General features: G+C 46.8%; 12 non-coding genes across 12 annotated transcripts; all 12 read left to right on the top strand.

The window, feature by feature from the left end:
* The first annotated feature begins 986 nt into the window (after positions 1-986).
* trnae-cuc (transfer RNA glutamic acid (anticodon CUC)) lies at positions 987-1,058 on the top strand. The gene has a single exon. It is a non-coding gene; the product is annotated as a tRNA-Glu (tRNA).
* A 1,130-nt stretch (positions 1,059-2,188) lies between these two features.
* trnae-cuc (transfer RNA glutamic acid (anticodon CUC)) lies at positions 2,189-2,260 on the top strand. The gene has a single exon. It is a non-coding gene; the product is annotated as a tRNA-Glu (tRNA).
* A 5,393-nt stretch (positions 2,261-7,653) lies between these two features.
* trnae-cuc (transfer RNA glutamic acid (anticodon CUC)) lies at positions 7,654-7,725 on the top strand. Its single transcript has one exon. It is a non-coding gene; the product is annotated as a tRNA-Glu (tRNA).
* Positions 7,726-7,834: 109 nt separating this feature from the next.
* Positions 7,835-7,906, top strand: trnae-cuc (transfer RNA glutamic acid (anticodon CUC)). Its single transcript has one exon. It is a non-coding gene; the product is annotated as a tRNA-Glu (tRNA).
* Positions 7,907-8,015: 109 nt separating this feature from the next.
* Positions 8,016-8,087, top strand: trnae-cuc (transfer RNA glutamic acid (anticodon CUC)). Its single transcript has one exon. It is a non-coding gene; the product is annotated as a tRNA-Glu (tRNA).
* Positions 8,088-9,215: 1,128 nt separating this feature from the next.
* trnae-cuc (transfer RNA glutamic acid (anticodon CUC)) lies at positions 9,216-9,287 on the top strand. Its single transcript has one exon. It is a non-coding gene; the product is annotated as a tRNA-Glu (tRNA).
* Positions 9,288-10,413: 1,126 nt separating this feature from the next.
* On the top strand, positions 10,414-10,485 carry trnae-cuc (transfer RNA glutamic acid (anticodon CUC)). Its single transcript has one exon. It is a non-coding gene; the product is annotated as a tRNA-Glu (tRNA).
* Positions 10,486-10,594: 109 nt separating this feature from the next.
* Positions 10,595-10,666, top strand: trnae-cuc (transfer RNA glutamic acid (anticodon CUC)). The gene has a single exon. It is a non-coding gene; the product is annotated as a tRNA-Glu (tRNA).
* A 1,128-nt stretch (positions 10,667-11,794) lies between these two features.
* trnae-cuc (transfer RNA glutamic acid (anticodon CUC)) lies at positions 11,795-11,866 on the top strand. The gene has a single exon. It is a non-coding gene; the product is annotated as a tRNA-Glu (tRNA).
* A 109-nt stretch (positions 11,867-11,975) lies between these two features.
* Positions 11,976-12,047, top strand: trnae-cuc (transfer RNA glutamic acid (anticodon CUC)). The gene has a single exon. It is a non-coding gene; the product is annotated as a tRNA-Glu (tRNA).
* A 106-nt stretch (positions 12,048-12,153) lies between these two features.
* On the top strand, positions 12,154-12,224 carry trnae-cuc (transfer RNA glutamic acid (anticodon CUC)). The gene has a single exon. It is a non-coding gene; the product is annotated as a tRNA-Glu (tRNA).
* Positions 12,225-13,347: 1,123 nt separating this feature from the next.
* trnae-cuc (transfer RNA glutamic acid (anticodon CUC)) lies at positions 13,348-13,418 on the top strand. The gene has a single exon. It is a non-coding gene; the product is annotated as a tRNA-Glu (tRNA).
* Positions 13,419-14,585: the final 1,167 nt, after the last annotated feature.

The following is a 14,585-nucleotide window of genomic DNA, read 5'->3' as shown; positions in this document are numbered from 1 at the left end:
TTACATATAGTGACCTATTGCTGGATTTACACTCCCATTCCACCAGGAACAGTCTATTGAGCATTACATATAGTGACCTATTGCTGGATGTACACTCCCATTCCACCAGGAACAGTCTATTGAGCATTACATATAGTGACCTATTGCTGGATTTACACTCCCATTCCACCAGGAACAGTCTATTGAGCATTACATATAGTGACCTATTGCTGGATGTACACTCCCATTCCACCAGGAACAGTCTATTGAGCATTACATATAGTGACCTATTGCTGGATGTACACTCCCATTCCACCAGGAACAGTCTATTGAGCATTACATATAGTGAAGTAAAAAAAAACGAACAATATTTGAGGATTTTTTTCTATTTTATTAAGATCCCCAATATGAATTGATTTTAAATGTAGATCAGATCAGGCAAAAGCCTGGCTAGCTCAGTCGGTAGAGCATGAGACTCTAGTTTTGCTGCTGGCATTATTACCAGTGTTCTTTGCGTTAGATATACAAAGGATAAAGAATGACTTACTAATGTACACTAATCTGGATATTGATAGTGCTTCTTCAAACAGTGAGTACTGCATATCAATGATGATATTGATGACTCATAAAATAGCAGTACTTTTGTGCCCTATAGCAACACTTTGTTTGTACTAGTCAATATGCCCAGCCAGTCCAGAAACAACCCATAGCACCATATCAACCCATTAAAATAGTGGTAGTCAAAGTTGGGGTCGTGACCCCAGTGGGGTGGGATGGGGCCGCAATAAATTATTGGGGAAAAAATTGGGGTTCCAAGAAATTCTAGCAGCAGAAATGAGTCGGTCCCCCCTGGAAACTTTTGAATAAAACTGATTTAAAATAACCCCTAGCGCCAGAACTACTCTTTTGCTACATGTTTACTTATGCAACCTGTCACAATGAATATAGAAGGTTATCGCACATATGTACCAGCTCACACTGGGAACCGATTTGCACTGTAGTACCCTTCCCTGGTGGTCTAGTGGTTAGGATTCGGTGCTCTCACCGCCGCGGCCCGGGTTCGATTCCCGGTCAGGGAAATAGTCTATGCTCCTTGTTTACTTGTGCAACCTGTGCAACCCGAGTTTAGTAGGTTGTCGCACATATGTACCACTTCAAATTGCAAACCGATTTGCCCTGCAGTGTCCTTCCCAGGTGTTCTAGTGGTGCACCAGACCCTCCTGCAGCAAAGCACCCCCACAATATGATGGTCTTCTTCGGCTTGAAATCCTCCCCCTTTTCCCTCCAAACATAACAATGGTCATTATTGCCAAACAGTTCGATTTTTGTTTCATCAGACCAGAGGACATTTCTCCAAAAACTAGGATCTTTGTCCCCAAACTGTAGTATGGCTTTTTTATGGCGGTTTTGGAGCAGTAGCTTCTTCCTTGCTGAGCGGCCTCTCGGGGTATGTCGATATAGGACTCGTTTGCCTGTGGATATAGACCATTTTGTACCTGTTTCCTCCAGCATCTTCACAAGGTCCTTTGCTGTTGTTCTGGGATGGATTTGCACTTTTCGACCCAAAGTACGTTCATCTCTAGGAGAGAGAACGCGTCTCCTTCCTGAGCGGTATGACGCCTGCGTCATACCATGGTGTTTATACTTGCGTACTATTGTTTCTACAGATGAGCGAGGTACCTTCAGGCGTTTGGAAATTGCTCCCAAGGAGGAACCAGACTTGTGGAGGTCTACATTTTTTTCTGAGGTCTTGGCTGATTTCCTTTGCTTTTCCCATGGAGTCAAGCAAAGAGGCACTGAGTTTGAAGGTAGGCCTTGAAATACATCTACAGGTACACCTCCAATTGACTCAAAGGATGTCAATTAGCCTATCAGAAGCTTCTAAAGCCATGACATCATTTTCGGGAATTTTACAAACTGTTTAAAGGCACAGCCAACTTAGTGTATGTAAACTTCTGGCCCACTGAATTTGTGATACAGTGAATTATAAGTGAAATAATCCCTCTGTAAACAATTGTTGGAAAAATGACTTGTGTCATGCACAAAGTAGATGTCCTAACCGACTGCCAAAACTATCGTTTGTTAGCAAGAAATGTGTGGAGGGGTTGACAAACAGGTTTTAATGACTCCAGCCTAAGTGGATGGAAACTTACGACTTCAACTATATGTACCATTTCAAACTGGGAAACGAATTGCACTTTAGTACCCTTCCCTGGTGGTCTAGTGGTTAGGATTCGGCGCTCTCACCGCCGCGGCCCGGGTTCGATTCCCGGTCAGGGAACTACTCTTTTGCTACATGTTTACTTGTGCAACCTGTCACAATGAATATAGAAGGTTATCGCACATATGTACCAGCTCACACTGAGAACCGATTTGCACTGTATTATCCTTCCCTGGTGGTCTAGTGGTTAGGATACGGGGCTCTCACTGCCGCGGCCTGGGTTCGATTGCCGGTCAGGGAAATAGTCTATGCTCCTTGTTTACTTGTGCAACCTGTCACTATGAATTTAGTAGGTTGTCGCACATATGTACCACTTCAAATTGCAAACCGATTTGCCCTGCAGTGTCCTTCCCAGGTGTTCTAGTGGTGCACCAGACCCTCCTGCAGCAAAGCACCTTCACAACATGATGGTGTTCTTCGGCTTGAAAGCCTCCCCCTTTTCCCTCCAAACATAACTATGGTCATTATGGCCAAACAGTTCGATTTTTGTTTCATCAGACCAGAGGACATTTCTCCAAAAACTAGGATCTTTGTCCCCAAACTGTAGTATGGCTTTTTTATGGCGGTTTTGGAGCAGTAGCTTCTTCCTTGCTGAGCGGCCTCTCGGGGTATGTCGATATAGGACTCGTTTGCCTGTGGATATAGACCATTTTGTACCTGTTTCCTCCAGCATCTTCACAACATTTACATTACATTTACATTTAAGTCATTTAGCAGACGCTCTTATCCAGAGCCACTTACAAATTGGTGCGTTCACCTTATGACATCCAGTGGAACAGCCACTTTACAATAGTGCATCTAAATCTTTTAAGGGGGAAGGATTACTTTATCCTATCCTAGGTATTCCTTAAAGAGGTGGGGTTTCAGGTGTATCCGGAAGGTGGTGATTGACTCCGCTGTCCTGGCGTCGTGAGGGAGTTTGTTCCACCATTGGGGGCCAGAGCAGCGAACAGTTTTGACTGGGCTGAGCGGGAACTGTACTTCCTCAGTGGTAGGGAGGCGAGCAGGCCAGAGGTGGATGAACGCAGTGCCCTTGTTTGGGTGTAGGGCCTGATCAGAGCCTGGAGGTACTGAGGTGCCGTTCCCCTCACAGCTCCGTAGGCAAGCACCATGGTCTTGTAGCGGATGCGAGCTTCAACTGGAAGCCAGTGGAGGGAGCGGAGGAGCGGGGTGACGTGAGAGAACTTGGGAAGGTTGAACACCAGACGGGCTGCGGCGTTCTGGATGAGTTGTAGGGGGTTTAATGGCACAGGCAGGGAGCCCAGCCAACAGCGAGTTGCAGTAATCCAGACGGGAGATGACAAGTGCCTGGATTAGGACCTGCGCCGCTTCCTGTGTGAGGCAGGGTCGTACTCTGCGGATGTTGTAGAGCATGAACCTACAGGAACGGGCCACCGCCTTGATGTTAGTTGAGAACGACAGGGTGTTGTCCAGGATCACGCCAAGGTTCTTAGCGCTCTGGGAGGAGGACACAATGGAGTTGTCAACCGTGATGGCGAGATCATGGAACGGGCAGTCCTTCCCGGGAGGAAGAGCAGCTCCGTCTTGCCGAGGTTCAGCTTGAGGTGGTGATCCGTCATCCACACTGATATGTCTGCCAGACATGCAGAGATGTGATTTGCCACCTGGTCAGAAGGGGAAAGGAGAAGATTAATTGTGTGTCGTCTGCATAGCAATGATAGGAGAGACCATGTGAGGTTATGACAGAGCCAAGTGACTTGGTGTATAGCGAGAATAGGAGAGGGCCTAGAACAGAGCCCTGGGGGACGCCAGTGGTGAGAGCGCGTGGTGAGGAGACAGATTCTCGCCACGCCACCTGGTAGGAGCGACCTGTCAGGTAGGACGCAATCCAAGCGTGGGCCGCGCCGGAGATGCCCAACTCGGAGAGGGTGGAGAGGAGGATCTGATGGTTCACAGTTTCGAAGGCAGCCGATAGGTCTAGAAGGATGAGAGCAGAGGAGAGAGAGTTAGCTTTAGCAGTGCAGAGCGCCTCCGTGATACAGAGAAGAGCAGTCTCAGTTGAATGACTAGTCTTGAAACCTGACTGATTTGGATCAAGAAGGTCATTCTGAGAGAGATAGCGGGAGAGCTGGCCAAGGACGGCACGTTCAAGAGTTTTGGAGAGAAAAGAAAGAAGGGATACTGGTCTGTAGTTGTTGACATCGGAGGGATCGAGTGTAGGTTTTTTCAGAAGGGGTGCAACTCTCGCTCTCTTGAAGACGGAAGGGACGTAGTCAGCGGTCAGGGATGAGTTGATGAGCGAGGTGAGGTAAGGGAGAAGGTCTCCGGAAATGGTCTGGAGAAGAGAGGAGGGGATAGGGTCAAGCGGGCAGGTTGTTGGGCGGCCGGCCGTCACAAGACGCAAGATTTCATCTGGAGAGAGAGGGAGAAAGAGGTCAGAGCACAGGGTAGGGCAGTGTGAGCAGAACCAGCGGTGTCGTTTGACTTAGCAAACGAGGATCGGATGTCGTCGACCTTCTTTTCAAAATGGTTGACGAAGTCATCTGCAGAGAGGGAGGAGGGGGGGATTCAGGAGGGAGGAGAAGGTGGCAAAGAGCTTCCTAGGGTTAGAGGCAGATGCTTGGAATTTAGAGTGGTAGAAAGTGGCTTTAGCAGCAGAGACAGAAGAGGAAAATGTAGAGAGGAGGGAGTGAAAGGATGCCAGGTCCGCGGGAGGCGAGTTTTCCTCCATTTCCGCTCGGCTGCCCGGAGCCCTGTTCTGTGAGCTCGCAATGAGTCGTCGAGCCACGGAGCGGGAGGGGAGGACCGAGCCGGCCTGGAGGATAGGGGACATAGAGAGTCAAAGGATGCAGAAAGGGAGGAGAGGAGGGTTGAGGAGGCAGAATCAGGAGATAGGTTGAGAAGGTTTGAGCAGAGGGAAGAGATGATAGGATGGAAGAGGAGAGAGTAGCGGGGAGAGAGAGCGAAGGTTGGGACGGCGCGATACCATCCGAGTAGGGGCAGTGTGGGAAGTGTTGGATGAAAGCGAGAGGGAAAAGGATACAAGGTAGTGGTCGGAGACTTGGAGGGGAGTTGCAATGAGGTTAGTGGAAGAACAGCATCTAGTAAAGATGAGATCGAGCGTATTGCCTGCCTTGTGAGTAGGGGGGGAAGGTGAGAGGGTGAGGTCAAAAGAGGAGAGGAGTGGAAAGAAGGAGGCAGAGAGGAATGAGTCAAAGGTAGGCGTGGGGAGGTTGAATTCGCCCAGAACTGTGAGAGGTGAGCCGTCCTCAGGAAAGGAGCTTATCAAGGCATCAAGCTCATTGATGAACTCTCCGAGGGAACCTGGAGGGCGATAAATGATAAGGATGTTAAGCTTGAAAGGGCTGGTAACTGTGACAGCATGGAATTCAAAGGAGGCGATAGACAGATGGGTAAGGGGAGAAAGAGAGAATGACCACTTGGGAGAGATGAGGATCCCGGTGCCACCACCCCGCTGACCAGAAGCTCTCGGGGTGTGCGAGAACACGTGGGCGGACGAAGAGAGAGCAGTAGGAGTAGCAGTGTTATCTGTGGTGATCCATGTTTCCGTCAGTGCCAAGAAGTCGAGGGACTGGAGGGAGGCATAGGCTGAGATGAACTCTGCCTTGTTGGCCGCAGATCGGCAGTTCCAGAGGCTACCGGAGACCTGGAACTCCACGTGGGTCGTGCGCGCTGGGACCACCAGATTAGGTGGCCGCGGCCACGCGGTGTGGAGCGTTTGTATGGTCTGTGCAGAGAGGAGAGAACAGGGATAGACAGACACATAGTTGACAGGCTACAAAAGAGGCTACGCTAATGCAAAGGAGATTGGAATGACAAGTGGACTACACGCCTCGAATGTTCAGAAAGTTAAGCTTACGTAGCAAGAATCTTATTGACTAAAATGATTAAAATGATACAGTACTGCTGAAGTAGGCTAGCTGGCAGTGGCTGCGTTGTTGACTTTGTAGGCTAGCTGGCAGTGGCTGCGTTGTTGACACTACACTAATCAAATCGTTCCGTTGAGTGTGATAGTTTCTACAGTGCTGCTATTCGGGGGCTAGCTGGCTAGCTAGCAGTGTTGATTACATTACGTTGCGTTAAAAGAACGACAATAGCTGGCTAGCTAACCTAGAAAATCGCTCTAGACTACACAATTATCTTTGATACAAAGACGGCTATGTAGCTAGCTATGTAGCTAGCTACGATCAAACAAATCAAACCGTTGTACTGTAATGAAATTAAATGAAAATGTGATACTACCTGTGGAGCGAAGCGGAATGCGACTGGGTTGTTGAGTGAGGAAGTTCTATTCGGTAGACGTTGGCTAGCTGTTGGCTAGCTAGCAGTGTCTCCTACGTTAAGGACGACAAATAGCTGGCTAGCTAACCTCAGTAAATTAAGATAGTCACTCTAAGACTACACACTCTAAACTACACAATTATCTTGGATACGAAGACAGCAAAGACAACTATGTAGCTAGCTAACACTACACTAATCAAGTCGTTCAGTTGAGTGTAATAGTTTTTACAGTGCTGCTATTCGGTAGACGGTGGACGTTAGCTAGCTGGCTAGCTGGCTAGCTGCTGGGCAGATAGCAGTGTAGACTACGTTAGGACGACGAAATACGATAATTACGCAATTATCTTTGATACAAGGACAGCTATGTAGCTAGCTAAGAAGAAATTGCTAAGATTAGACAAATCAAACCGTTGTGCTATAGTGAAATGAAATGAAATGTATACTACCTGCGGACCGAAGTGCGAATGCGACCGCTCGCTCCAACCCGGAAGTTGGAGCGAGCGTCCTTTGCTGTTGTTCTGGGATGGATTTGCACTTTTCGACCCAAAGTACGTTCATCTCTAGGAGAGAGAACGCGTCTCCTTCCTGAGCGGTATGACGCCTGCGTCATACCATGGTGTTTATACTTGCGTACTATTGTTTCTACAGATGAGCGAGGTACCTTCAGGCGTTTGGAAATTGCTCCCAAGGAGGAACCACACTTGTGGAGGTCTACATTTTTTTCTGAGGTCTTGGCTGATTTCCTTTGCTTTTCCCATGGAGTCAAGCAAAGAGGCACTGAGTTTGAAGGTAGGCCTTGAAATACATCTACAGGTACACCTCCAATTGACTCAAAGGATGTCAATTAGCCTATCAGAAGCTTCTAAAGCCATGACATCATTTTCGGGAATTTTACAAACTGTTTAAAGGCACAGCCAACTTAGTGTATGTAAACTTCTGGCCCACTGAATTTGTGATACAGTGAATTATAAGTGAAATAATCCCTCTGTAAACAATTGTTGGAAAAATGACTTGTGTCATGCACAAAGTAGATGTCCTAACCGATTGCCAAAACTATCGTTTGTTAGCAAGAAATGTGTGGAGGGGTTGACAAACAGGTTTTAATGACTCCAGCCTAAGTGGATGGAAACTTACGACTTCAACTATATGTACCATTTCAAACTGGGAAACGAATTGCACTGTAGTACCCTTCCCTGGTGGTCTAGTGGTTAGGATTCGGCGCTCTCACTGCCGCGGCCCGGGTTCGATTCCCGGTCAGGGAACTACTCTTTTGCTACATGTTTACTTGTGCAACCTGTCACAATGAATATAGAAGGTTATCGCACATATGTACCAGCTCACACTGGGAACCGATTTGCACTGTAGTACCCTTCCCTGGTGGTCTAGTGGTTAGGATTCGGCGCTCTCACCGCCGCGGCCCGGGTTCGATTCCCGGTCAGGGAACTTTTCTTTTGCTACATGTTTACTTGTTCAACCTGTCACAATGAATATAGAAGGTTATCGCACATATGTACCAGCTCACACTGGGAACCGATTTGCACTGTAGTACCCTTCCCTGGTGGTCTAGTGGTTAGGATTCGGCGCTCTCACCGCCGCGGCCCGGGTTCGATTCCCGGTCAGGGAAATAGTCTATGCTTCTTGTTTACTTGTGCAACCTGTCACTGTGAATTTAGTAGGTTGTCGCACATATGTACCACTTCAAATTGCAAACCGATTTGCCCTGCACTGTCCTTCCCAGGTGTTCTAGTGGTGCACCAGACCCTCCTGCAGCAAAGCACCCCCACAACATGATGGTGTTCTTCGGCTTGAAAGCCTCCCCTTTTCCCTCCAAACATAACAATGGTCATTATGGCCAAACAGTTCGATTTTTTGTTTCATCAGACCAGAGGACATTTCTCCAAAACTAGGATCTTTGTCCCCAAACTGTAGTATGGCTTTTTTATGGCGGTTTTGGAGCAGTAGCTTCTTCCTTGCTGAGTGGCCTCTCGGGGTATGTCGATATAGGACTCGTTTGCCTGTGGATATAGACCATTTTGTACCTGTTTCCTCCAGCATCTTCACAAGGTCCTTTGCTGTTGTTCTGGGATGGATTTGCACTTTTCGACCCAAAGTACGTTCATCTCTAGGAGAGAGAACGCGTCTCCTTCCTGAGAGGTATGACGCCTGCGTCATACCATGGTGTTTATACTTGCGTACTATTGTTTCTACAGATGAGCGAGGTACCTTCAGGCGTTTGGAAATTGCTCCCAAGGAGGAACCACACTTGTGGAGGTCTACATTTTTTTTTCTGAGGTCTTGGCTGATTTCCTTGCTTTTCCCATGGAGTTTAGCAAAGAGGCACTGAGTTTGAAGGTAGGCCTTGAAATACATCTACAGGTACACCTCCAATTGACTCAAAGGATGTCAATTAGCCTATCAGAAGCTTCTAAAGCCATGACATCATTTTCGGGATTTTACAAACTGTTTAAAGGCACAGCCAACTTAGTGTATGTAAACTTCTGGCCCACTGAATTTGTGATACAGTGAATTATAAGTGAAATAATCCCTCTGTAAACAATTGTTGGAAAAATGACTTGTGTCATGCACAAAGTAGATGTCCTAACCGACTGCCAAAACTATCGTTTGTTAGCAAGAAATGTGTGGAGGGGTTGACAAACAGGTTTTAATGACTCCAGCCTAAGTGGATGGAAACTTACGACTTCAACTATATGTACCATTTCAAACTGGGAAACGAATTACACTGTAGTACCCTTCCCTGGTGGTCTAGTGGTTAGGATTCGGCGCTCTCACCGCCGCGGCCCGGGTTCGATTCCCGGTCAGGGAAATAGTCTATGCTTCTTGTTTACTTGTGCAACCTGTCACTGTGAATTTAGTAGGTTGTCGCACATATGTACCACTTCAAATTGCAAACCGATTTGCCCTGCACTGTCCTTCCCAGGTGTTCTAGTGGTGCACCAGACCCTCCTGCAGCAAAGCACCCCCACAACATGATGGTGTTCTTCGGCTTGAAAGCCTCCCCTTTTCCCTCCAAACATAGCAATGGTCATTATGGCCAAACAGTTGATTTTTGTTTCATCAGACCAGAGGACATTTCTCCAAAAACTAGGATCTTTGTCCCCAAACTGTAGTATGGCTTTTTATGGCGGTTTTGGAGCAGTAGCTTCTTCCTTGCTGAGTGGCCTCTCGGGGTATGTCGATATAGGACTCGTTTGCCTGTGGATATAGACCATTTTGTACCTGTTTCCTCCAGCATCTTCACAAGGTCCTTTGCTGTTGTTCTGGGATGGATTTGCACTTTTCGACCCAAAGTACGTTCATCTCTAGGAGAGAGAACGCGTCTCCTTCCTGAGCGGTATGACGCCTGCGTCATACCATGGTGTTTATACTTGCGTACTATTGTTTCTACAGATGAGCGAGGTACCTTCAGGCGTTTGGAAATTGCTCCCAAGGAGGAACCACACTTGTGGAGGTCTACATTTTTTTCTGAGGTCTTGGCTGATTTCCTTTGCTTTTCCCATGGAGTTTAGCAAAGAGGCACTGAGTTTGAAGGTAGGCCTTGAAATACATCTACAGGTACACCTCCAATTGACTCAAAGGATGTCAATTAGCCTATCAGAAGCTTCTAAAGCCATGACATCATTTTCGGGAATTTTACAAACTGTTTAAAGGCACAGCCAACTTAGTGTATGTAAACTTCTGGCCCACTGAATTTGTGATACAGTGAATTATAAGTGAAATAATCCCTCTGTAAACAATTGTTGGAAAAATGACTTGTGTCATGCACAAAGTAGATGTCCTAACCGACTGCCAAAACTATCGTTTGTTAGCAAGAAATGTGTGGAGGGGTTGACAAACAGGTTTTAATGACTCCAGCCTAAGTGGATGGAAACTTACGACTTCAACTATATGTACCATTTCAAACTGGGAAACGAATTACACTGTAGTACCCTTCCCTGGTGGTCTAGTGGTTAGGATTCGGCGCTCTCACCGCCGCGGCCTGGGTTCGATTCCCGGTCAGGGAACTACTATTTTGCTACATGTTTACTTGTGCAACCTGTCACAATGAATATAGAAGGTTATCGCACATATGTACCAGCTCACACTGGGAACCGATTTGCACTGTAGTACCCTTCCCTGGTGGTCTAGTGGTTAGGATTCGGCGCTCTCACCGCCGCGGCCCGGGTTCGATTCCCGGTCAGGGAAATAGTCTATGCTTCTTGTTTACTTGTGCAACCTGTCACTGTGAATTTAGTAGGTTGTCGCACATATGTACCACTTCAAATTGCAAACCGATTTGCCCTGCACTGTCCTTCCCAGGTGTTCTAGTGGTGCACCAGACCCTCCTGCAGCAAAGCACCCCCACAACATGATGGTGTTCTTCGGCTTGAAAGCCTCCCCCTTTTCCCTCCAAACATAACAATGGTCATTATGGCCAAACAGTTCGATTTTTGTTTCATCAGACCAGAGGACATTTCTCCAAAAACTAGGATCTTTGTCCCCAAACTGTAGTATGGCTTTTTTATGGCGGTTTTGGAGCAGTAGCTTCTTCCTTGCTGAGTGGCCTCTCGGGGTATGTCGATATAGGACTCGTTTGCCTGTGGATATAGACCATTTTGTACCTGTTTCCTCCAGCATCTTCACAAGGTCCTTTGCTGTTGTTCTGGGATGGATTTGCACTTTTCGACCCAAAGTACGTTCATCTCTAGAGAGAGAACGCGTCTCCTTCCTGAGCGGTATGACGCCTGCGTCATACCATGGTGTTTATACTTGCGTACTATTGTTTCTACAGATGAGCGAGGTACCTTCAGGCGTTTGGAAATTGCTCCCAAGGAGGAACCACACTTGTGGAGGTCTACATTTTTTTCTGAGGTCTTGGCTGATTTCCTTTGCTTTTCCCATGGAGTTTAGCAAAGAGGCACTGAGTTTGAAGGTAGGCCTTGAAATACATCTACAGGTACACCTCCAATTGACTCAAAGGATGTCAATTAGCCTATCAGAAGCTTCTAAAGCCATGACATCATTTTCGGGAATTTTACAAACTGTTTAAAGGCACAGCCAACTTAGTGTATGTAAACTTCTGGCCCACTGAATTTGTGATACAGTGAATTATAAGTGAAATAATCCCTCTGTAAACAATTGTTGGAAAAATGACTTGTGTCATGCACAAAGTAGATGTCCTAACCGACTGCCAAAACTATCGTTTGTTAGCAAGAAATGTGTGGAGGGGTTGACAAACAGGTTTTAATGACTCCAGCCTAAGTGGATGGAAACTTACGACTTCAACTATATGTACCATTTCAAACTGGGAAACGAATTACACTGTAGTACCCTTCCCTGGTGGTCTAGTGGTTAGGATTCGGCGCTCTCACCGCCGCGGCCCGGGTTCGATTCCCGATCAGGGAACTACTATTTTGCTACATGTTTACTTGTGCAACCTGTCACAATGAATATAGAAGGTTATCGCACATATGTACCAGCTCACACTGGGAACCGATTTGCACTGTAGTACCCTTCCCTGGTGGTCTAGTGGTTAGGATTCGGCGCTCTCACCGCCGCGGCCCGGGTTCGATTCCCGGTCAGGGAACTACTCTTTTGCTACATGTTTACTTGTGCAACCTGTCACAATGAGTATAGGTTATCGCACATATGTACCAGCTCACACAGGGAACCGATTTGCACTGTAGTACCCTTCCCTGGTGGTCTAGTGGTTAGATTCGGCGCTCTCACCGCCGCGGCCCGGGTTCGATTCCCGGTCAGGGAAATAGTCTATGCTTCTTGTTTACTTGTGCAACCTGTCACTGTGAATTTAGTAGGTTGTCGCACATATGTACCACTTCAAATTGCAAACCGATTTGCCCTGCACTGTCCTTCCCAGGTGTTCTAGTGGTGCACCAGACCCTCCTGCAGCAAAGCACCCCACAACATGATGGTGTTCTTCGGCTTGAAAGCCTCCCCTTTTCCCTCCAAACATAACAATGGTCATTATGGCCAAACAGTTCGATTTTGTTTCATCAGACCAGAGGACATTTCTCCAAAAACTAGGATCTTTGTCCCCAAACTGTAGTATGGCTTTTTTATGGCGGTTTTGGAGCAGTAGCTTCTTCCTTGCTGAGTGGCCTCTCGGGGTATGTCGATATAGGACTCGTTTGCCTGTGGATATAGACCATTTTGTACCTGTTTCCTCCAGCATCTTCACAAGGTCCTTTGCTGTTGTTCTGGGATGGATTTGCACTTTTCGACCCAAAGTACGTTCATCTCTAGGAGAGAGAACGCGTCTCCTTCCTGAGCGGTATGACGCCTGCGTCATACCATGGTGTTTATACTTGCGTACTATTGTTTCTACAGATGAGCGCACCTTCAGGCGTTTGGAAATTGCTCCCAAGGAGGAACCACACTTGTGGAGGTCTACATTTTTTTCTGAGGTCTTGGCTGATTTCCTTTGCTTTTCCCATGGAGTCAAGCAAAGAGGCACTGAGTTTGAAGGTAGGCCTTGAAATACATCTACAGGTACACCTCCAATTGACTCAAAGGATGTCAATTAGCCTATCAGAAGCTTCTAAAGCCATGACATCATTTTCGGGAATTTTACAAACTGTTTAAAGGCACAGCCAACTTAGTGTATGTAAACTTCTGGCCCACTGAATTTGTGATACAGTGAATTATAAGTGAAATAATCCCTCTGTAAACAATTGTTGGAAAAATGACTTGTGTCATGCACAAAGTAGATGTCCTAACCGACTGCCAAAACTATCGTTTGTTAGCAAGAAATGTGTGGAGGGGTTGACAAACAGGTTTTAATGACTCCAGCCTAAGTGGATGGAAACTTACGACTTCAACTATATGTACCATTTCAAACTGGGAAACGAATTGCACTGTAGTACCCTTCCCTGGTGGTCTAGTGGTTAGGATTCGGCGCTCTCACCGCCGCGGCCGGGTTCGATTCCCGGTCAGGGAACTTCTCTTTTGCTACATGTTTACTTGTGCAACCTGTCACAATGAATATAGAAGGTTATCGCACATATGTACCAGCTCACACTGGGAACCGATTTGCACTGTAGTACCCTTCCCTGGTGGTCTAGTGGTTAGGATTCGGCAACTCACCGCCGCGGCCCGGGTTCGATACCCGGTCAGGGAAATAGTCTATGCTTCTTGTTTACTTGTGCAACCTGTCACTGTGAATTTAGTAGGTTGTCGCACATATGTACCACTTCAAATTGCAAACCGATTTGCCCTGCACTGTCCTTCCCAGGTGTTCTAGTGGTGCACCAGACCCTCCTGCAGCAAAGCACCCCCACAACATGATGGTGTTCTTCGGCTTGAAAGCCTCCCCCTTTTCCCTCCAAACATAACAATGGTCATTATGGCCAAACAGTTTGATTTTTGTTTCATCAGACCAGAGGACATTTCTCCAAAAACTAGGATCTTTGTCCCCAAACTGTAGTATGGCTTTTTTATGGCGGTTTTGGAGCAGTAGCTTCTTCCTTGCTGAGTGGCCTCTCGGGGTATGTCGATATAGGACTCGTTTGCCTGTGGATATAGACCATTTTGTACCTGTTTCCTCCAGCATCTTCACAAGGTCCTTTGCTGTTGTTCTGGGATGGATTTGCACTTTTCGACCCAAAGTACGTTCATCTCTAGGAGAGAGAACGCGTCTCCTTCCTGAGCGGTATGACGCCTGCGTCATACCATGGTGTTTATACTTGCGTACTATTGTTTCTACAGATGAGCGAGGTACCTTCAGGCGTTTGGAAATTGCTCCCAAGGAGGAACCACACTTGTGGAGGTCTACATTTTTTTTCTGAGGTCTTGGCTGATTTCCTTTGCTTTTCCCATGGAGTCAAGCAAAGAGGCACTGAGTTTGAAGGTAGGCCTTGAAATACATCTACAGGTACACCTCCAATTGACTCAAAGGATGTCAATTAGCCTATCAGAAGCTTCTAAAGCCATGACATCATTTTCGGGAATTTTACAAACTGTTTAAAGGCACAGCCAACTTAGTGTATGTAAACTTCTGGCCCACTGAATTTGTGATACAGTGAATTATAAGTGAAATAATCCCTCTGTAAACAATTGTTGGAAAAATGACTTGTGTCATGCACAAAGTAGATGTCCTAACCGACTG

This window comes from Oncorhynchus nerka, unplaced genomic scaffold (assembly GCF_034236695.1).
Source record: "Oncorhynchus nerka isolate Pitt River unplaced genomic scaffold, Oner_Uvic_2.0 unplaced_scaffold_1604, whole genome shotgun sequence".
Taxonomy (NCBI): domain Eukaryota; kingdom Metazoa; phylum Chordata; class Actinopteri; order Salmoniformes; family Salmonidae; genus Oncorhynchus; species Oncorhynchus nerka.
The sequence above is the reverse complement of the archived record's forward strand: the minus strand, read 5'-3'. Positions and strand labels throughout refer to the sequence as shown.